The 22454-nt window shown below is 38.1% G+C and overlaps 1 protein-coding gene across 2 annotated transcripts in view; it reads left to right on the forward strand.

Moving 5' to 3' along the window:
• The first annotated feature begins 1960 nt into the window (after nucleotides 1-1960).
• Nucleotides 1961-22454, forward strand: part of PCDH15 (protocadherin related 15) — a 681342-nt gene continuing 660848 nt past the window's right edge. For both annotated transcript variants that reach the window (XM_059662693.1, XM_059662692.1), the window contains exon 1: nucleotides 1961-2521. The gene's annotated coding sequence lies outside the window, so the exon portion shown is untranslated. The remainder of the gene's footprint in view (nucleotides 2522-22454) is intronic.

Below are 22454 nucleotides of genomic sequence, written 5' to 3' on the forward strand. Positions count from 1 at the left end.
TATGCACATGTAATGAAACATCATTAATACTTATTATTTTAAAAAACAGATTTATTGTCAAAAGGAATGCCCATGATATTTTGTAAAAGAGAAAAAGGAGGTGAAAATGTGATGCTTACAGCAAGATTTAATTTGGTTTTAAAAAATATATGAGAGAAAGAGAAAGATACAGTGAGAGAGAGATACAGACAGAAATTTTGAGACATCTAGAGAATTATACACCATATTTTTAAGAGAAATTATCTCAGGTTATTGAATTTTTCAGTCACCTATTTCCTTTTTCTTATTGTCTGTTTAAATTGCTCCCCTAAAATCTACCTATATTTATCCTAGACTATAGTGCATTTTTTATTTCTTATTATAGTTTCCCTAAATCCAAATTTGGTGATATAAAAACTCAGCTATTGTAATCCATAGAGTTCAACTGTTAATGATCTAATTCCTCACAGGAGGAGAGAAGAGATGGTTTTTTCTACATATGTGATATTTCAGTGAAGTGAAAAAGTCTTCCCAAACAAAGTGTGCATGCCTTTGTTTAAACACTTATTGATAAAGATATCTTTATTAAAACATAATTTCTGAGCTTTTAAAGCTTCAATTTCTACAACTGTAAAATGTCTCTGTCTCTTACAGTCCTCACCACTGCTTCCTCCCCTTCTCCCTCCCCTCCCCTCGTTTGGGTTTTGAAGAAAGCAAATTATTCAGTATCTTTGAGTCATCTATAAAACTAGAGCAAGTAGGATCTGCTGAAGGGCTCTAGGACTTCACCTATCATTTATCTATGATTAGCTCATACACATCTCACTGCTTGACATTTGTGACACATTTGGCCGACCTCAGATTATTTCTACATTCTTCAGAATTTTCCCTTTCCTCTGGAAAACTGAGCTTGCAAGATAAATTAATTTTGTATTAAGTGAGATGTTACTTTCTGGGAATGTATGTGTATAAATATGGCAACACTCCAGAGGCATTCTGTGCTATTTCTTCTTGAATGAGATGAGTGTATCATCATGATAAATAACCCACTTTGTCCATGAAGAAAACATGTGCTATGGGGGCTTTGTCTGTGTATTCTTCACCTTGTCATTTCTAACTAACCTCAGGATATCTGCTCTGTCACAAACACTATGATAATAACACTCTGAAATTGTTTTCATTTTCAGATTCTTCTATCTCAGATGCTCAGATGAATGTGTGGACAAAATCTGATAAGGACCTGAATAAATCCTAGGCATGGGGGATTCCTTAGACAATGTGTACCTGATTTAGACATCAGAAAGCCTTTTTTTCACCAGTTTACCTGGCCATTTTCAGAACTTTATTGGGAGGATCCTATGTATCACAATATTTAAAAACTACAGTATAACTTTTTTTATAGTATGTTTCTCCATTATGCCCTAAGTCATATGCGCCCATAAAGGCCTAAAAGCCCTGGCCAGCATCGGCCCATGGACTGAATGGTCTTGGGTTTGATTCCCAGCCAAGGACATGTACCTGAATTGCATATTCAATCCCCGGTCCCATGGTTGGGTCGTGTGCAGGAGGCAACCAATTGATGTGTCTCTCTCACACTGATGTTTCTATGTCTCCCTTTTTTCTCTCTCAACCCCTCCCTTCCACTCTTTCTAAATAAAAGCAATGGGGGAAAAATATGCTCAGTAAGGACTAATAATAAAAAAGACCTAAAAAGTCTATTTTTTTTAACTCCTGTAGAATGTATGCAGTTTCCTCATGCTCCAAAAATTTGGGGATATATAGGGCTTGATAGAAGAGGGTGGACTGAGAGGGAGAGACAGAAAGAAGGCTACGTAGAGGGAGCATGAAGGGAGGAGCTTAAGGGATTATTTTGACTTGTCACTAATATTGTCCTTGAGTGTAAACCGCTAAACTTCTTAGAACTGGTGAAGTAAAACAGTCAAAACAACCACACAAAAGAGAGCAGAGGATCACCAGACAGGCTGACAGGACACCGTACCCATAAGGCAGCCAAGGGCAGTGATCAGTGGGCATCAGTTTGTCTTTGGGGCTGTAGCACCTGCTACTAATTGCTGCAAAGAGCTCAGCCGTCACTGTGTGGTTTAGCACACTCAGCTCTCTCCTGTATGTGCTGTGAGAAGCAGGACAGCTAATTGCTGTTGCTTCAGCGCCAGTGAATCGACATGCTGAGCTAATAGCGACAGATAGAGGGCAGACAGATTCCTGCTAGCAGCTTCCAGTTAGTTGCTTGTGATAACTAAGGCAGTTGGCATACCTCTCAGAACGGGGAGAAAGAAAGATAGTATGCCTCCTGGGTTGATTATGTTGAGGTGATTTTTTTTTCTCCTCTAACATTTTCCTGATGATACAAGACTGGATATTAATGCCTCACAGAATCAAGAAGTGTAACGTGTGAACGAATAGCCTTGGACCTAGGTGATGAACACGGGTTGTTTCGGAAGGGATGTGCAGGAGGCAGCCTTGGCAAGAAAACTTGCTGCATAATCTCACATGGGCTAAAGATGAAACTTTAAACCGGCAAGTAAGTTCTTTCTCCCCCTCCCTTCTGCTTCATTTTCTTACTCTTTCACATGTAAGGCAGCAGCAAAGTACAGAGAAAGTTAAGAGCTTGTTTCGGGGCAATTGGTCTCTGTCATGATATCACTTTCTGTCATGCTCATTCAAAGAACAGAGTGGTGATGATGTGTGAGTAATTATCTTCTGGAAGAACCAGCACCACTCCTTGTCCTCTCAGTTTTCTAATTACTGTGTGGTCTTGTAATTTTTTGAGGTGTCAGTGTAATACTTAGACACACACTTTTAAATGATAACTCTGTGTGGTGTTTTGTTTTTAATGTCACTCTTCAACCACTTTCTTTGCTTCTCTCTCTCTTCTCTCTCTCTCTCTCTCTCTCTCGCTCTCGCTCTCGCTCTCGCTCTCGCTCTCGCTCTCTCTCTCAAAAAATATGGGGGAAAAAAGGCAGAGGTATTGGCATGCTATGTTATTTTTTGTGTGTGCAAATGTGTGTGTGCATGGCAGTTGCTGGAGGGTGTAGTCAGTGGATAGGTTAAGGTGGCTAACTCTGCCTCACAATGAACAGCGTTTTCTGTTGGGTTTTGTTATAATATAGAGTATCCTGAGGTTTTCACAACAGATGTTTTAGTGTATTAGAAAATCTGCTCCTTTATGAAAGTGTCTGGGAGCAGTTAGAAAGCAAATCCAGATGGATTTATCCTTATAATACAAAGTTAATACCATCTAGAACTAGCAACTTTTCCACTTTGTGGTGTAGCCTTCACTTTAAAAACACACTTTGTTATAGGGAAGGAGGGCCCTGAGTAACAAGTTTCAGGCCCCATCTGCTGCTTCTCTAATGCATATCTCTCATACGCACAGGTGGCCACCGATGGCATGGACTAGTAGCATGTATGCAGACAGCCATTGTTAACTAGAGGATAGTATGACGGCCTCATGTAAGGTTAACTCCAAGTCCTTGCTCATTGGCTTTCACAAATAGAGCTAATTGTCAAACGTAGTAACCAAATACTTAAGGGGTAGAGTCATTGTGTTGCTTAACATCAGAGAAGCAAATAATGTGTGGAAGAAGCATAAAATGCTTGCTATAGCTTTCACAGCACATTTGAATATTTTTATACAGGTTCTTGTGAACTTATTTTTTACTGCAACTTGACTCTTCTGTAAGTTTCTTTAGTTTTCTGTAGTTGTTGGTGTGTGTGCATTTATCGGTACATGTGAGTCTTCAAATTTCAGCAACTTAATCCCCATGACTGTGGGCTCGCTTTCCTATGAAATAAAAGAGCAATTTAATGTGTACCCAGTTGCGCAGACTGGGGACATCCTCACTTCTCAGCTGATGCAATAACAACTGAACATGGAATGTGAATCCCCTCACTGCCACAAAAATGGCCCTTAAGCATTAACCATTCATTAACAGACCTGAATTGATCAGGGTGTGTACTAAATTACTGATAGTTGTTCTTAGTTTTGCATCCCTGGTGTTTTTGAGCTACTTGTCTAAAATATTATGAAGTAAAGTTTTGAGTATTTTTCATAAAGCGGTTTAAATAAAATATTTCATTTTCTAAGAGAGGTTTTGGAATAATAATATTAATGATATTATTTGATTAGCTTATTGAGTCTCTGAACTATAAGAGCAGTCCCCAAAACACTAATAATTATAATTCTAAGAAGAAAAAAACTTAGAGTTCCAGTTAAGTGCCCATTATCTACTTTCTTAGTCTTTCCACATTTAAATTTTGTGTAGTAGGCATTTTGCCTTTTTATCACCCAACTTTCTAGGCAGAAGGAGATATACGCTGAAGTCATTTGTAAAAATTCTCCAGTATTTTGGTACATAGCCTAAGTTTGAAGTTAAATACAAAAGGTAATTATTATTTTCTTGTCAAAGGAAATAGTTATTTTTCTTTGATCACAAAATGTGTGCCAGGCAAATATATGTTGACCAATTAATTGCACCTTTCTGGAATCATTTTATCATGGGCGCTTTTTACCTCCTGAATAAATTATTAGCCTTTATTGTAAAAGTAAAAAAATAAAATAAACAAAATAATAATAAAGTAATCCCCTAAATGTGAATGTCTTCAAGGGTAGAAGAGCATACTATCCCTTGTAAATGCACAGGTGTAATTACAGACAATAAGAACTTTATTTTCTATTTACAGGGTTTAAAATAATATAAAACTTCTCTCATAAAGCAGCTGTTATCTTAACTGTTTTAGCACGGAAGCCCCTGTATAGATTTACATTTTATTGTAGCCTTAACAGTGGGGATAAATATATGGTTTTAAGTTTTACCAAGGATTCCAACTTATGAATAGATTCAAGTTGGCAGAAAAATGATCCTCAGCAAGAGATTGCTTCTAAATCAACTGGGTGTATTTATCATCTAAAAGTTTAATTTTGCTTTGACTCCATGTTAAGAGTAGGTTTTGGTAACAGCCATTTTTATTTCTTGTCTACTTTTTTTTAAAGAGTTGTTCTTACTTCTGCATCCCTCATGTTTTTGAACTATTTTGTCAACCTATGTCTCTCTCATATATATGGAAGGCTTACAATTATAGTATTTATTATAAATGACAGTTTTACTTGATGGGGCCAGCTTTCTAAAAAGGTTTCGGTTACTCTCAACTAAAGTTTTAGTTTGGATATAGATATGTTTGTTTTGTGATGGGATTTTTATTTATTACTTTACAATATAGTAGATGGTAGATTCAAAGTGATTATGACATAGGGGGCTTTACATAATAGTTTTATGCTCAAATATCATTGGATCGCATGAGGAGATATTGGACGGAATTATAGGTATTCATTAAGGCTAACAGTTAATTTTGAGTGAAAGAAATAACTACTATGCACAATGTATGGCAAGATTATGTCCTCTAGTCTCTGTACAAATTTCAAACACTCAGAAACGAATATGTAACTTCCAGTTAACTTGAATATTAGAGTCACTTAGATTGAAATAGTGACAGGACCATGGAATATGCCCAGAAAGTCCAAATGCAAGCATACTTTCTTGCACATAAGAATGAGGGGGAGGGAGGTAAGAAGGTAATTTTGAACATGAGTATGAATAGCATGACCTAGCACTGGAATAGCATGACCTACCAACAGTAATGTATAAATCAAAGTGCCAGATTTACAGGACTCTGAAGATGAGTATGACTTGGTCTCAGTCTGCAAATAAGTCACACATTATCGCATAAGGTACGCACACACACACTTTATTCATTGAAGTAAGGAGCAAAGAAACCTGAAATTCTGGTATAGACAACAATTATTTACCTTGGGAAATTTGGCACATTCCCTAAGCATTTTTGCCTCAGTGCCCTCAACCTACCAGAGTTTTTGTAAGGATCAGCCAAGATAATGAATAAGAAACCTGTAAATTGCTAAATAATCTAATGTACAATTAATCATTCTGGTATTCTAGCAGTTAATTCTCAAGATGATTTCTATGTGTGTGTGTTTTCTATCAGCAAAAAGTAACAATAAGAAGATGATTTCCAATCTAAACAGTAAAAGTTTCTACCTGAGCAGGGTCATGGACCAATTTCCTTTTATCTCACAAGTTGTTTAAAGGTTGCACTCAACCTTAAATATCAGATCATGGCTATTGAAGCCATAAATGTAAAAGGCAAAAGCAGTCATTACTTCAAGAAGCTAAAGCATATAAAGCACTTCTTCCCTTTGACCTGGTAAATGGAAAAATTCAAAACTTGTTTATTGTGTTCCTTGATGGATATGAAATTGACAGGAGGTGTAACTTCTCTGTGGCTTTTAGAGTGTAAACATTCTCAGGCCATGGCAGATGTGTAGTTCCCATTACTTTGAAAAGTCATTCATTCTAATGCTCAGTGAAAGGACGGGTTTCAGACAGAATTAGGCACCGTTTCCTGAACGGGGGGAAGACAGTGTGTGCAATAGAGTGCATCATTCAAACGCGAACCTAGCTAATGAATGCTCTCCCTGTGGTTTTCATGGAGGTGTCAGAATGAGCCTTTTCTGATTCTGCATCACTGGATCCTTATGGAAATGCAAATTGTTTACCCAAGGACAGTGACTTTCCTTTTTGCTTTATCATTTAAGGGACTGATTTCTTCAACTTTGCAGCACACCACTGGAATCCAGAGAAGGTTCATTAAAATGGGATCAGCGGTTGCTATTTCTTTAGAACCTTAAGTCACTGTCTGAGAGGCAGAGACACAGAGAGGTGACAGAGATAGATAGAGAGACACAGACTATGTGAATAATGGGAGAATCAGAGAGACTCACAACAAGAGAGAGAAATAAAGTTAGAGACAGAGTAAAAGATGAGCTAAAAAAGAACGAAGGCTGAGAGAGAAACTGACATACACACACAGAGAAAGAAGAGTCAAGTCAGAGTCAGATAGACAGAAATGAACAAAAAAACCCTCAAACTGGCAGAAAGACAAATGGTTGAACAAGATATATAGATGGGGAAAGGGGAACAGAGACAAAAAGACTAAAGACAGCATTCAGAAAGGGTGACTGAGAAAGACAGACATGCCAGAAAGAGAATCAGGTAATCAGGTAGAAAGACAGAGGAGGAGAGATCCTGTGACCCAGAGGAGAAATGAGATACAGAGCGTGTGTGAGAAGATGAGAGGAGAACAGAGGGAACTGAACTTCAGTTCTGCTCTAGTCCCTTACTAGTGATGAACTTGTTATCTAGCATCTCAGCCCAGTTTCTGTCTGTAACAGTTTAACAATGGATTAATTCCCATCTACACAGCTCTCTAGCACAGGGCTCAGAACCAAGAAATATCTCAGTAAACAGGGACCAATATTTATCATCATTTTCGTCATCACTTAGGTGGAATTCCAGCAGCAGAAGTTTCTGAGTGAGAGCTCAGGTCAAATCCTTGTCTCAGCCCTTATTCCACATAGAATATAGTAAATGATTTAGCATTCATAAGCTGTAGTTGTTTCACCTATAAAACTCAGGTATTATTTTCTATCTCACAGCCATACTCTCTGAATTAAATGAAAGAGTATATTTCATTTGGGGCTTTGCACAGCATATTTTAGTAGTTTCACTAGCTCTCTCAGTGTCCAGAATTTAGTAAGTGCTCAATAAATATTTAATCAATGAATGTATATTTGCTCTGAATATTAGTTTCTGTGAAGTAAGGAAAAGCTGAAATGATTTTGTGGCATTTTAATATGAAATATTAAATAAAACAGTCAGTTTCCTCCTGTCTGCTCTGGAGAGAACGGTGGTATCGATTTGCAGAAGTCTTCCTGCTATCCGTCCCCTTTCTTAAGAACAATTAAAGCAATAGTTGTGACCAGGAAAATTTGTCTTTCCTGTTGGTGACTTTTAGTCATATTTACTTACTTACTACAGGGACTATTTGTAGAAGAGAGAGGTGGCCAGGATGTGGAAAAAGTGAATGATTGTAAGAAGAGGAGCAAAGATGGCCTAGGAGAAATTAGAACAATTAAGTTAGAAAAAGGTGTGAGATAAGGGATTTGGAAAAGTGAGATAAACATGAGCTTACTATTATGAATTTCAAGAGGGGATGGCTTAAAAGAGCCTAAGGAAGAATATGTAGCCCTAGCCAGTTTGGCTCAGTGGATAGAGTGAGGACTGACGAGTCCAGGTTTCAATTCCGGTCAAGGGCACATGCCTGGGTTGTGGGCTTAATCCACAGTTGGGGGCATGCAGGAGACAGCCCATCAGTGATTATCTCTCATCATTGATGTTTCTCTCTCTCTCTCCCTCTCCCTCCCTCTCTGAAATCAATAAGAAAATATTAAAAGAAAAAGAATATGTATGGTTCATAAATGAAAATCCTATGTAATAAAAGCCTAATATGCTGTGTCCAGTCATCTGGTCAGCCTTTCAAACAACCGAAGTGTAATATGCTAATGATATGCTAAGGCCACTCAACCGCTTGCTATAATGTGGACTGACCACCAGGGGACAGACAATCAACTGGTCAACCAGTCGCTATGATGTGCACTGACCACCAGGGGGCAGACACTCTGACTGGTAGGTTAGCTTGCTGCTGGGGTCCAGCAGATTGGGACTGAGCAAGATGGGCCAGACACTCCCTGGAGTCCTCACGTGCCCCTCCCTGGCTGGCCAACCTCCCGCGTCCCTCCTCAACTCCTCAACCCCGATCATGCACTGGTGAGGTCCCTTGGCCTTGCCTGAGCCTTCTCACAATCTGGGACCCCTTGGGGGATGTCGGAGAGCCAATTTTGGCCCGATTCCACAGACCAGGCCAAGAGACCCCATTGGTGCACAAATTCATGCACCGGACCTCTAGTGTAGATTATAAAAGCACTAAAGCTATTTGTAGCTATAAGGTAGAGTATGAGAAAGTAAAGCACATTGTCAAAAAAATAATTGAAGTGTTCAATATTATATATATACATATATGTATATATATTATTTCTTTTTTTAATTTTTAAATACTAAGTTCTCTTCACTAAATATATTCCTTACACATGGCTATATTTAGAGGAAAACAGTCTAAAAATGTATGCAAGAGTTTGATTCAAATGCTATTTTCTTCTGTCTTTGATGTGTTGTTAAATTAGTTTGATAAATGAATAAAGAAAAGAATAAATATTGAGCATCTACTCTGTGCCAGAAATGTTTCATGGTACTTTTCATATATTTACTGATTTCAAAGAAGAAGGGAGAGGGAGAGAGAGATAGAAACATCACTGATGAGAGCTAATCATTGATTGGCTGCCTCCTGCACGCCCCACACTGGGGATCAAGCCCACAGCCTGGGCATGTGCCCTGACTGGGAATCAAATCATGACTTCCTGGTTCATAGGTTGGCACTCAACCACTGAGCCATGCAGGCTGAGCATAGTACTTTTCAATATGTCAGTCATTTAACCTGTGCAAAATAGATGATGTAGAGCAGTTTTCCCCTACCTCATTAATTTTATTTCTGAATATCTTTGCATGAGTCCCTTCATCTAATAGGTGTTGACAGTCTGTTAAAAAACCTTACTTTTTACCTCATGCTATTAGCATGGGATAGAATGCTCTGTTTTGGAGGTAGTGTTACATAGATTTGCTAATATTTTGCAGAAAAGGGCAGCAAGAATTTTAGGGATCTTTACAAGGATTATTGAAAAAATTTCACTCAAGATATACTGAGTTCTGAATAGCATACATTATATGAATTTCTATTTACATTCATATATCAAGGTTAAGAATAGAATAAAATTCAGCAGAGCTTTAGATAACAAGGCTACACTTTAACATGGTGGCAGATAATTTTTCCCAATGATGGTAATATCAGTGGGAAATGTGTGAATGATAAAATGCTAAAGCAGAGAAGATTTCTAGCATTTATGTGTCCCAGATGACGAGGCTCTGAAATGCTCTTTGGTAGTCGTTTGTGTAGGTGGCTTTACTGTGCTGTATTCAAACTGTGCCAGAAGTGGCCTTGTATTCAGTGACCCAAAATCTGGGGGAATCTGTGAAAATGGCTAAGCTCTGGAGCAGGAGAAAGTTTAAGGGAAGGTTTCTCAGCACTGGGAGAGGGAATCCTGATAATTAAATCAATATCCTGTTTTAAGGGATCTCAGCTAACATCATGTCCCTCCCCTGCTTCTCATGGTACGTAATTCGATTTGCTAAGCTTTTCACATATTCTGCTGAGTCCATAGGCTTTATATTACCACTGTCTCCCCACTTTTGCCATATGCTATGTAGTTTTCTGTAGTCAGCTAAATACGTTACTGGTCTTCCACTTTCAAACATCGACAAGCTTCTTGAAATTAACACATTTTATTTTGCCACTACTTTGTCCTCGTGGCTTAATATTTCTTCTGCTTCCTCTACTGAGCTGAGTTTCTGGAAGATAACAGCTAAGTACTTTTGATCATCCTATATCTTAATGTCACAAATTTATACTTCAAAATAAAAGTAAGAAAACTTGGTTTTGGTTTGTAAACTAGTTATATTTAAACATGCACTAAAATTAAAACATTCATTGCATATCTTCATAATGGCAGTGTATCAGAAATATAGCAATTGCTCTCTGTAAAATGGTGATTATAATCATTGCTCCTTTGGAAAGATTTGATTTTTAACGTATTAAGTATATGCTTGTTTCTTGTAACTGAATTATATTTGCAGCAATTAAATCACCTCAAGCCTTTATCTTTTGCTTAAAGCAAGCAATCATGTGTGTGCACACACACACAGGCACACACACACATACACACACACACACCTCAAGCTAGGCTTACTATCACACTCACTTCTGCTGCAGTGCAATTTAATGACAAATATGAATGTTGGAGACATAGCAGGAAGGAGGAATAAGCTGTTACATAGCTCATCAGGAAATTCTATATCCTGCAGTTTTTCAGCAAATCAAAGGGTAGGGATTTAACAAGGGACAAAATAGAAACAAGATTTTGCGATAAAGTACTACATTCACACAAAGAGTATATCTTAGGGTGTTTTGTTTTGGGGGCGATCATATCAAAGAGATTATTGTAAATATTATGAAATATCTTGATTGTGAATTCAATTTTAGGTTAAGAATATTTTTGAAGCCACCCACTATGTTAGAGGTGCTTATTTATCATGTAAGAAGAGTCAGCCACAGTGCTCAATGTTGCCTCCTTTCCTGTATAGTTAGGATCTTTCTTTTATGGAAAGTGATATTCTTTTTTGGACGTCTCATATAGGGAATGACCTGGTTTCCAGCGGTCCTTGATTCTACAAAGAATTAGATTAGTAATTTTGTATTCAAATTCAATGACCCATTAAGTGATTTATTAAAGCAGTTTCACTGTTTCCATTGCAATCCGGCTCCCACCCTTACTTCTTATCTGAAATACCAAATACCAATATCACCAACTACTTACCTGAAATGCCAAATACCAATAGCACTACTGACCTCCTTCCTGCTGAATTCAATAGAAGATTTCAGGCCTTGTCTTACTTTCTGCTTTATTCAGTATTGTTGACTATGCCTTAATCTTTGAACCTCTCTCTTCTCTTAATTTTTATGGCACAGATTTCTCTTTTGTTTTATTGTTATCTTTGCTTTTTACATCTTATTTCTCAAGACAAATTTCAGGTTCATTTTCAGGCTGATCTTCCTCTGTGTATGTCATACATGTTAATGTGCTCAGTTATACCCACCTCCTTCCTTCTCTTCTTTCATTTTATATTACTTCTGATTTATTTCATTTACAGTTAAATTCATAACCAATTTATTTCTGCAGATGACAGCTAAAATGATATCTCTGACATCTAAACATTCCATTCCAAAGCTCAGATCTGCAAAACCACCTGCCCCTTGGAACTTTCATTTGGATATGTTATGGGTATTTCAAATCCATTAATCCTGTGACTGAGTTCATGATTTTTTTCCCCACCCCTTCTTCCCAGCCTCTCCTTCTTTCCTGTAATGTATTCTTATTTCAGGGACTAATGACAACCAACATCAAATTGCTCAAGCTTAAAACCTATTTATCAAACTTCTAGTTCTCTCTCACCCTTTAGGCTCATGTCGTATCAAATACCACAATGTTTCTGTCAATTCTACCATGTTAGTAAAATTAGAATCTAACCCTTCTTCCATCCTTTCCTTTATGTTATCATCATTTCCCACCTAATACCCAACTCATCTGTTTTCCATTTCATCACTTGCTGTCCCTCTGTTTCCCTTTATACCACCTCCATCTTTTCTCTATAATGTTATCCATTTCATCATGTCACTGTCTTGCTAAAATATTCCAAACTTTTCTCATTCTATTTATTCAGGTTCTCCCTTGGATCAACTCTCTCTCTCTCTCTGCCTAATCAAGTTTATTGAAAGGGAAAAAGAAAGAAACATATCATTCTATGTAACTGAAAACCCAAAAACGTAGATATGGTTTACTAGAAGGATTTAAGGCTCACATATAACTTTCAGATGCATGTCTTCACTTGCTTTCTCTACTAGTTGGATCTCTTCTCAAAATCTTTATATATCTTCTATCAGTAGCTTTGAGCTCACACCATTACAGCACCTAGTATAAGAGAAAATAAGAAAGTTCATAATCTGATAATTCAACCAAATATATCTATGTTGAGTCTGCTTGGCTGTTATTTACCTGAATGACTCATCCACTCCATGAGGGGAAAATGAAAATTGTAGATTGACTCATTTTAAATTATATGCTATACTGTTGGTTCCTGCATAAGGGTCAGTTCTAGCAAATAAAGACATGGTATGACTCAGCTCGCAAAAAAAGAATACTTGAATGTAACTAAAGTGGGAAAAATTTTAATTGCCTCTTACCTAGAACCACATTGTTTAGTCTTTTGACACTAATGTTGGTTATCACACAATGATTGTGAAATCCTTAGACATATTCCCTAAAAAGTTAAATGTAAATATTAAAAAAATATATCCTTGTAAAGTGAAGGACTGTACCACGCATCATATATAGTTATCTATGTAACAGTCACAAAGAGACTATCTTAAGAGATATAGTATAGATTTTCATGTTTGATCATTTAAATTCTTGTGTAATGGATTTTTAAATATATTTTTACTAGAGGCTCAGTGTGCAATTGAAATCATGCAAGGAGGTGCCCCGCCTCCCGTCTCCCGCTGCTGCAAGGTGATGCCCTGCCTCCCACCTCCCACAGCTGCAAGGAGGTTCCCCACCTCCTGCCTCCCGCCTCCTCTCCTGGCCACTGCGGGCCTCGCTGCGCATGCAGCCTCCTGCTGATCAGTCATTATGGCATGATGGTGTGATGACCGTTAACATATTAGCTCTTTATTATATAGGATTCATTTCAGAGAGAAAAGGAGAAGGAGAGAGAGATGGAAACATCAATGATGAGAGAGAATCATTGATCGGCTGCCTCCTGCCTGCCCCTCACTGGGGATCGAGCCCTCAACCCCGGCATGTGCCCTTGACTGGAATCAAAACCGGGACCCTTCAGTCTGCAGGCCAACGCTCTATCCACTGAGCCAAACTAGCTAGAGCTGTATTTTTTCTCTTTCCATCTTTATGTTGGATAGATTTTAAAATTTATCTTTATTGTTGAAAATATTATAGATGTCCCCTGTATGCTTTTGCCCCATTGACCTCCTTCTACCATCCATCTGCCCCACCGAGGCCTTCACCACACTGTTGTCTGTGTCCATGGGCTAAGCACATGTGCATACAAATTCCCCAGTTAATCTTCCCCCGCCCCCGACTTGCTCTGAAAGTAGGATATTTTTGAAACCCTTTAAACTTTTGTATATAATTTATAAACTGCTTTTAGCATGCATTTGTCATCCATTTCTTAGACACTTCATTCTCATTTAAAAAATGAACAGTGTAATCAAATAATTAATATTATGCAATTCACTTATAAAAAGGAGATTAAATATTACTTTTTACATCAAAATTGACATTATATCTGAAGGTAAGATCTACAAAGGCAGATAGTTTAAGGACCAAGTTTTTGATGTTACATTTCTAAGTTAGATGAGCAAAATGCATATTAAACAACTCCAATTATGGTACATAGCAATATGAATATCTTTACATAGTTAACCTTGGGAGAGTTTGCAAACATAATTGCAGTAGTTATAAACTGTAAAAGTGCTGTTGTAGCGGTAAAATAATATCAGGGACTGCCATTCCACATTTTATTTTATTCTCATTGTTTTAAAGTAATAAGAATTGTTGACTTAGTAATAGACATGCTGAAGGGAAGAAAACTCTAAAGTCACATAGTAAAGAATAAATCATAAGAAATTGTGGTTTGTCATTTCATCATATTAACATAGATTTAGGAATCCATAATGCATTATATTCCAGAAAGCATCTCCTTTATTAGAAATTCTGCTACTATACTTATATTTTTCATATTTACATTCCCAACTCAGCAGTGACCTGTTCAGTGCCAACAATTGCTTATTAAATGAATAAATCAGATTTATTTTTCAAGACAGCTGTTATGACTAATCTATGCTTCATATCTTTGATTTATGTAACAGAGTAATATTAGATATTTGTAGTCTGACTTGTGTGAATTCTTAGAAACTGTTGTTGAGAATATTTTGTCTGTGTTTTATCTGGTCTTTTAATTAATAGAGTGTTTTATTATGGGATATATTTTGAGAAGCCTTTATTTATAATTGGTAGTATATAATGAAGCAATATCATATTCAAGTGCCTATGCTTGGTGATTATACATCGTATATGATTCGTTCAAAGTTACATTAGAGGGTTTAACTATGGATTTCCCTAATGATGTGATTCCTAAGATCTAATACTGATATACTGATGGGAACATAGAAATCATGTTCTCCTCTAGTTGTCAATTTTGCTTCATACATTTTTAAATCACAGAATGATGACTGATGGCCATGATGAGACATTCCCTTCTTGTAATCCCAGAAATTAGTCATTGTTTTTCATGTTCATATACTTGGAGAAGTGAAAGAGTCATAAGTGTGGCCACTTAATACATTTGTTGATTCAATATATGAATAAATATAGAATTCACAGTAAGTACTTCAGTCTATGGTTATAGGAACTCAAGTACAAAAAAAAGAAAAACTATTTAATGTGTCTTCTTACATAGATTTCATTATCATTTATTTTTTCACTTCAATTAAAGTTTGATATAATAAATTTTGGTATTTGTGGCCAATATTCATTAATATTAGTAATATATACTTTTTATTTTAGTGAATCAAAAATGTATATACATAGATATTTAATAAAACTTTACATAAGGTTTACAGACAATTTGGGATATTTACCATTTGATGTTTTTAGAGATGCTAAATATACTATATGTAAACATATAAAGTATGATGTCCTTATTATGCAGTGGCAGTAAAAATGAGGTCCTCATTTAAAAGACTTACTGTGATGTTAAATATATATATATATATATTCTTTCCTGAGCCTCCCAAGGATTCTAGTTTAATAAGTATAATCTTCTTTAACCCACAAAAAAATGGATAATAGATTTGAATGAGATGAATATTACCTATTTTCCCCCTATTTTGCTCATTTACTTATAGTTAATTTCCCCAAGCACAGATTAGACGTGGCTGGTAAGAATTCTCAAAGGAAAAACTGGCTTTTTTGTGTATACCTTACTAATGATTCTTTTATGTATATGATGGAAACAAGTATGAATTAAATACCTCACTGCAAATGAAGCTGTTTATAATAATTGCAGTCACTTATCATTTTATAATTTTATTGACATTTTGATTAGCATTTTTATATGAATATTTTGAAGAGCAAAAGTAAAGAAACTGCCATACATTACTTATAATTTGATTTGTTTACCCTGAATAGTGTATACAGTAATACCTACAAACTTTATAAGTAATGTTTTGAGTTATAATTACTTTTATCATTTTTATCATTTTACTATTTTTTTTCTGTTTCTACCTATTAATATAATTACATAGCTATATACCCAGTAGTTGATTCATTATTTTTCAATTAATTTTTGAAAATTCTGACTTGACATGGTAAATAATAAATTGCCATTTTAAGGAATGTGGACATAGAAGTGTGATGGGTGATCAGATATTAAAAATCAGTGTATAGGTCATGTATTAATCACCTATTCCCGAAATAATGTTGTGTAACAAATAACCTCAACACCTCAGTGACATGAAAGAACAAGCAATTATTGCTTATGCATCTAAGATAGTCACTTAAGATGGAGATGAAGAAATATAAGTTAGGTGGATATTTAATCTTTTCTAAGATTTCTGTCCCTGAAGAGATAGATGGCAGGATTTAAGATTTCTCCAGAGTACAATATACTTCTAATTTTTTTCTTTCCTTAACCTTAGTTTACAGAGGACTGGAATAGATAGTCTTGTAAGATGAGCAGCCATTTAGATTTATGTTTATTTTTAATTTTTAATTACTTTTATTTTTTAATCCTCACCAAAGATATATTTTCATTGATTTTTAGAGAGTGGAAGAGAGAGGGAAAGACAGAGAAAAATATTGATGTGAGAGAAACACATTGGTTGGTTGCCTCCTGCAGGAGCCCTGACCAGGGCCCAGGGCCCAGGGCTGGGTAGGAGCCTACAACCAAGGTACATGCCCTTGATCGGAATCCAACACAGAACCCTTCAGTCTGCAGGCCGATGCTCTATCCACTGAGCCAAACCAGCTAGGGCCATTTACATTTATGTTTATATGCAAGCTGATTACACACAGGAATTTTGAAATTCTTCCTTGAGGGTTAAAGAATGTTGGGGAACCAGTATTCCCTTATGAATATTTATTCAGACCAAAAGGGGACCTAATTACACTTATCCCAGGTGTGCAGGGAGTAACCTTGCCAGTTGCTTCTTGAATAGGCTCTCATGTAGTATATAAGGTGCTTATTAGGCATTACCATAACTGGGAGCTTTAATTAAAGGGCAAGAAAAGGAAGGAAGAAAAGGGGGAGGAGATTGGGGGTCAAAAATGAAGCACATTTTATTCAAGTATTAATTTTGAGGTATAGAGCCAGATAGAAAAACAAAGGAGGAAAGGTTGATGCAGAATCCTGTGGATCAGAAAGGATTAAACACTTATTTCTCTGAGCACCTAAGATCCTAGAATAGGTGGTTATTTTGCAAGGGGAATAAAAAGGGAAAGACATTTTTATACACTAGAGCTAGCTTTATGCTGTCTTTGATTATTGTTTCTCCTTCTCTTTGTTTCCTGTGACCTGATTTTGAGTCACCTTTGGATACCTGAAGGTTAGTTTTGTTCTGAAATGCAGACATACTTTTCTTCTTGGTCAGAGTTGTTCTGGGTTAAAGAAGGATGAAGACTGGAGTGACAGGTGGGAGGCAATGGGGGTTGGGGGGATGAGCTGGGTGAATCAGAGGTGGAAAAATTAAAATCATATCTTATGTAAAATAACTTATTAACCTAAATTCAGCTTCTAATTACTCAGGGCCAAAACTTATATGGTATAAGGATATGAAATTAAAAAGTATTAACATCCTGTAATATATATTTGTACATGTTTATACATACAAACATGTGTCGCTTTTTGCTTTGTATCTGTTTTCTTGTCTTATAATACTACACCACTTTTCCTTTGGGACAACCCTCTCCCGTCATTAATTCAAATTCATGTCATTTGATTGGTGATATCCCACCCAACTGTTCCTTTAGTTCACACAAGAAAAGGCATGAAGAACCGGAAGCACATTGTTTGTGTCCTAATCCAGACTGAATAGACCTGAAAGGTTTTTTTAAAAAGAACAAAATTCAGTCTTTTTGTGTCACACCTGGGAATTTTGCTGTAATTCCAAGGAGAATGTTAGTCTATTTATACTAGAATATATGCACACAGATACATGCATATGCCATGTTTTAAAAAATAATGAGTACATTCTTTGTGCATAGTTATTTACTTAAAAATGTGCCAGAGCTGGGTCAAATTTGTTGGTAGGTACAGTGCAACCCAGATCAATGTTGTAAATTCAGAATGGACCCCCATATCTGCACATTAACTTTATTTTTTGTCTTTGTATAACCCCATGAGTCTGAGTTTGGTAAGTTAGGACTGGATTTATTCCAGATCTCCTGAGGCCGGCTGTGTCCTTAGAGATGGTTTAGTGCGGTTCTGAAGGAGAAGCACTAAGAATTATAACTGTGGAGTCCAACATGAGACACTCTAGGAAGAAACTGGAATTGAGAGAATGAGTTCTTTGTCCTCAGAGAAAACTGGAGATCCTTCCAGGAAAATGGGCAAATGAAGCATCTTCCTAGAATATGTACCCCAACATCATCTTTTCAGACTGTAGTGCTCTCTCTGCCTGGTTGTGGGAGTTAGATTAATTTTCCTTTAGGCTATCAGAGCCTTCAGGAGACTGGGAAAAGTTCAGCAAGAAGGGAGAGACCAAGTGAGAGATACCAGACCTCTTTGCTACTCACGTTGGTGAATTTTTCTGTAACTAATTAGAATAAAAGAGCTTTGATGATTTAGTACTTTTTCATTTTACTTTGACATATATTAATTGAACAGCACTTTTTTTTTTTTGCTAGAAGATGGGAAAATACTGGTGTCCATTTGGAGCTAACATTTCTGTGCATTTAAGAAAATGCCTACATAGGCATTATTAGCCCAATTTTAAAGATACGGAAACTGAGACTCACAGTGCTTAAGGAAGTGAAATACACTAATACTAAACTGGGGAGTCAGGATTAGAACTCAGGAAGGTCTGGCTTCAAAGTCTATGTTTTTTTCAGTGTCATATAATTAAATCAGGAATTCATATGGCATCCTCAAAATGTACCTTTCCACTGGATGTATCATCACTTCTATTGAATGATAACCAATAGTTCTTTCCATCTGTCCTACCCATAAGGCTTCCGAAGGCTGGTCAATTCTGATTGAGAGGTTTGTTTCATACGTCAATGACTAAATATCACACTTTGTTTTCTAAAAGCTCCTCATCTCTGAGAGTTACAAGCTTACTTGAATCATTTCCCGGTGAACTTTTCCCTGTACTTTGACAAATCTAAATTACTTGAAGTTGTACAACATGTCTTTGTAAGGTTTCTTTAGCCTCAATGTAAACACATAATGCCATCTGTTGAGATAATTGAAAGAAGGAAAATTGTGTTACAATTTCTTCATGTGGATAATATTCTTTCAAAAACACTACCTTCCTTCCTAAAAGCCGTGTTTGGAGGAAGCAGATGGTGAGTGAGCTATCATACTTTAACCCAGTAGTAAGTACACAAATTAGAGAACTGGTATTTAATAGTTCAAATGTTAAAAATAATAAAGTTCAAATATAATAATAGTTCAAATGGAATAATAGTTCAAATATAAAAATAAAAAGGAAAACTGATATTTTTGTTTAAAATATTTTTTCATGGGATCAATAATTCATGTATATTTATTAGAAAACTATGTTAGTGTGGTTGCTCCTTAAGGATTACCACATTTCAATGAATAACTGTGCATTAGTTGTCAAATAAAGTATCATTCTAAAAATTACATTATATGGAAAGATAATATGGTTTTTGTGGGGGATGGGGTAGAGATAGAAGAGGGTATGAGGGGTTAAATGGTGATGGAAAAAATTAAATAAATAAAAAATTAAATGTATTTTGATAATAGCTACATTATCACAAAGGCATTAAAATATGAAATGGGCACATTATATTCAAAGAAATATGGTAACTTTCTTCCTATAGTTGACAAGTATTTACATAGATGTGTTAATTTTTGTGAGTGATGTGCAAGTCATGTAACCTATGTTTGATATTTTCCATATGGCCTAGATTTCAAATGTCTGATGTTATAAAACTAATGATGGCATTTATTTAAAAGGAGGTTCAGCTAGAAATGAGGAGGAAAGTAGGATCTGAGTTGACTTTTCCATATCACAGCTGTCATTATCCTTTACTAGAGATAACATATCAAGTTATCTCCGTCTGTCTTTATAGATTTGGGGAATTATGGCAATGCTGTTTTTCTAAAGAGCTTTCTGTTTTGCTGGAGCATGTTAGGTTTTTTCTCTGATTTTGATCTTAGTTGCCAATCAAATGTCTATATTTTTCAGTGTTATTGTGTGATCAGCTAGCAAATGTCTCCCAAATAGTGGATTCCCATTTGTTAAAAGAGAATTTACATTCCAGAATTTTCTTTTGCAATTGCCCTAACAACTTATGAATACAAAAGAGGCCAATTTTTATCCAGCTTTATTGAGATACTAGAGGCCCGGTGCACAAAAATTTGTGCACTCGGGGGGAAGGGGAGGGTACCTCAGCCCGGCCTGTGCCGTCTCGCAGTCTGGGACCCCTCGGGAGATAACGACCTGCTGTCTTAGGCCTGCTCCCAGGTGGCAGAGGGCAGGCCCAATCCCTAGATGCAGCCCCTGGTCGGGCTCAGAGCAGGGCCGATTGGGGGGTTGGGGCACCGCCCCCTGTCACACTCAAGGCAGGGTCGATGGGGAGGTTGCGGCACCACCCCATGTCACGCACAGAGCAGGGCCAATGAGGGGGTTGGGGCGCTGCCCCCTGTCATGCACAGAGCAGGGTCAATCAGGGGTTTGGGGAGCTCCCCCCTGTCACTCACAGAGTAGGGCCGATGGAGTTAGGGCACCGCCCCCTGTCACACACAGAGCAGGACGGATCAGGAGGTTGGGGCGCCGCCGTCTATCACCCACAGAGCAGGGCCGATCAGGGGGTTGGGATGCCGCCACTATCACACTCAGGTCAGGGCTGATGGGGAGGTTATGGGTCTACCCCATCACACACAGAGCAGGGTCCGTGGGGGGGGGGGGGTGTTGGGGCACTGCCCTCTATCACGCACAGAGCAGGGCCGATCAGGGGGTTGTGGCGCCGCCAGTATCACACTCAGGTCAGGGCCGATGGGGAGGTTATGGCTCTACCCCGTCACAGAGCAGGGCCCGTGCGGGTGGGGGGGTTGGGGCGCCTCACCCTGTCACACACAGAGCAGGGCCGATCAGGGGGCTGTGGCACCGCCCCCTGTAACACACAGAGTCGCAGGGCGATCAGGGTGTTGGGGAGCTCCCCCCTATCAGGCACAGAGCAGGGCCGATCAGGGGGCTGGGGCGCCTTCCCCTGTCACGAACAGAGCAGGGCGAATAGGGAGGTTGTGGCCCCGCCTCCTTTCACACACAGAGGCACGCGCGATCAGGGGGTTTGGGCACTGGCCCCTGTCACGCTGATCCCGGTGTCAGGAGGCCTTGCGGCTCTGCTGATCCTGGTGCTGGGAGGCATATTACCTTTTTACTAATAGGATAGAGGCCTGGTGCACGGGTGAGGGCCGGCTGGTTTGCCCTGAAGGGTGTCCTGGATAAGGGTGGGGGTCCCCACTGGGGTGCCTGGCCAGCCTGGATGAGGGGATGATGGCTGTTTGCAGCTGGTCACACATTCTTCAGGGTGGGGGTCCCCACTGGGGTGCCTGGCCAGCCTGGATGAGGGGATGATGGCTGTTTGCAGCTGGTCACACACCCTTCAGGGTGGGGGTCCCCACTGGGGTGCCTGGCTAGTCTGGGTGATGGGCTGAGGGCTGTTTTCAGGCTGGCGGGTTACTGAAGCTCCCAACTGCTCCTTTTTTTCTTTTTCTTTTTTATTCTGGCCTACCTTTAGCTCTGACTCCAGCTCTGAGGCCTCTGCTGCTGAAAGCAGGTATCTGGTTTGTTTCGGTTCTATAATCGAAACTCTGCATCAATTCCAGCTCTGAGATCCTGACTTGCTGAAAGCTGGTTTCTAGGGTTTTGTTTAGCTTATATATTTGTTACAATGTTTTTTAAACTGCAGGCTCAGAGGCCGGCAAGGCAGGAGGGGAAGGTTGGTTTCCTCTGTCACTGAAGCAATCAAGACTCATGTTAATTTCAAGCTGCCTGGCTGCCGGCCGCCATCTTGGCAGGCAGTTAATTTGCATATCTCCCTGATTAGCCAATGGGAAGGGTAGCAGTCGTACGCCAATTACCATGTTCCTCTTTTATTAGATAGGATAATTGGCACATAGCATTGTATAAGTTTAATAAGTAAAATGTGTTGATTTGATACATTTATATATTGCAAAATGATTATCACCATAGCATTACCTAATGCCTCCACCCTATCACTGACTCTCTTCCACTCTTTCAAGCATGATTGAAATGTACATCAAGAGTCCTGCTCTCACCAGCCCAAAAGGTATGCTGGTAAAAGCAAGGGAGTCCGTCAATAAATTACCCTAAGATCAAATCCCCACATTGAATTTACCAAATCAAATACCTGGCATTTGTTTTAGCAACAGTTTCCTTTGCCCTGCCTATTGTCAGTAGCTCACTGCGAGATCTGGCGAAGGGCACCTACTGCTTGCGTGTGGGAATTGAGATGTTTCTAATAACTCTTTCCTGTGTCAGTGTCCTGGCTAGTATCTTCTCATACTGTCTGCACACAGTACGCACAC

The sequence above is a fragment of the Myotis daubentonii genome, chromosome 13, assembly GCF_963259705.1.
Source record: "Myotis daubentonii chromosome 13, mMyoDau2.1, whole genome shotgun sequence".
Taxonomy (NCBI): Eukaryota; Metazoa; Chordata; class Mammalia; order Chiroptera; family Vespertilionidae; genus Myotis; species Myotis daubentonii.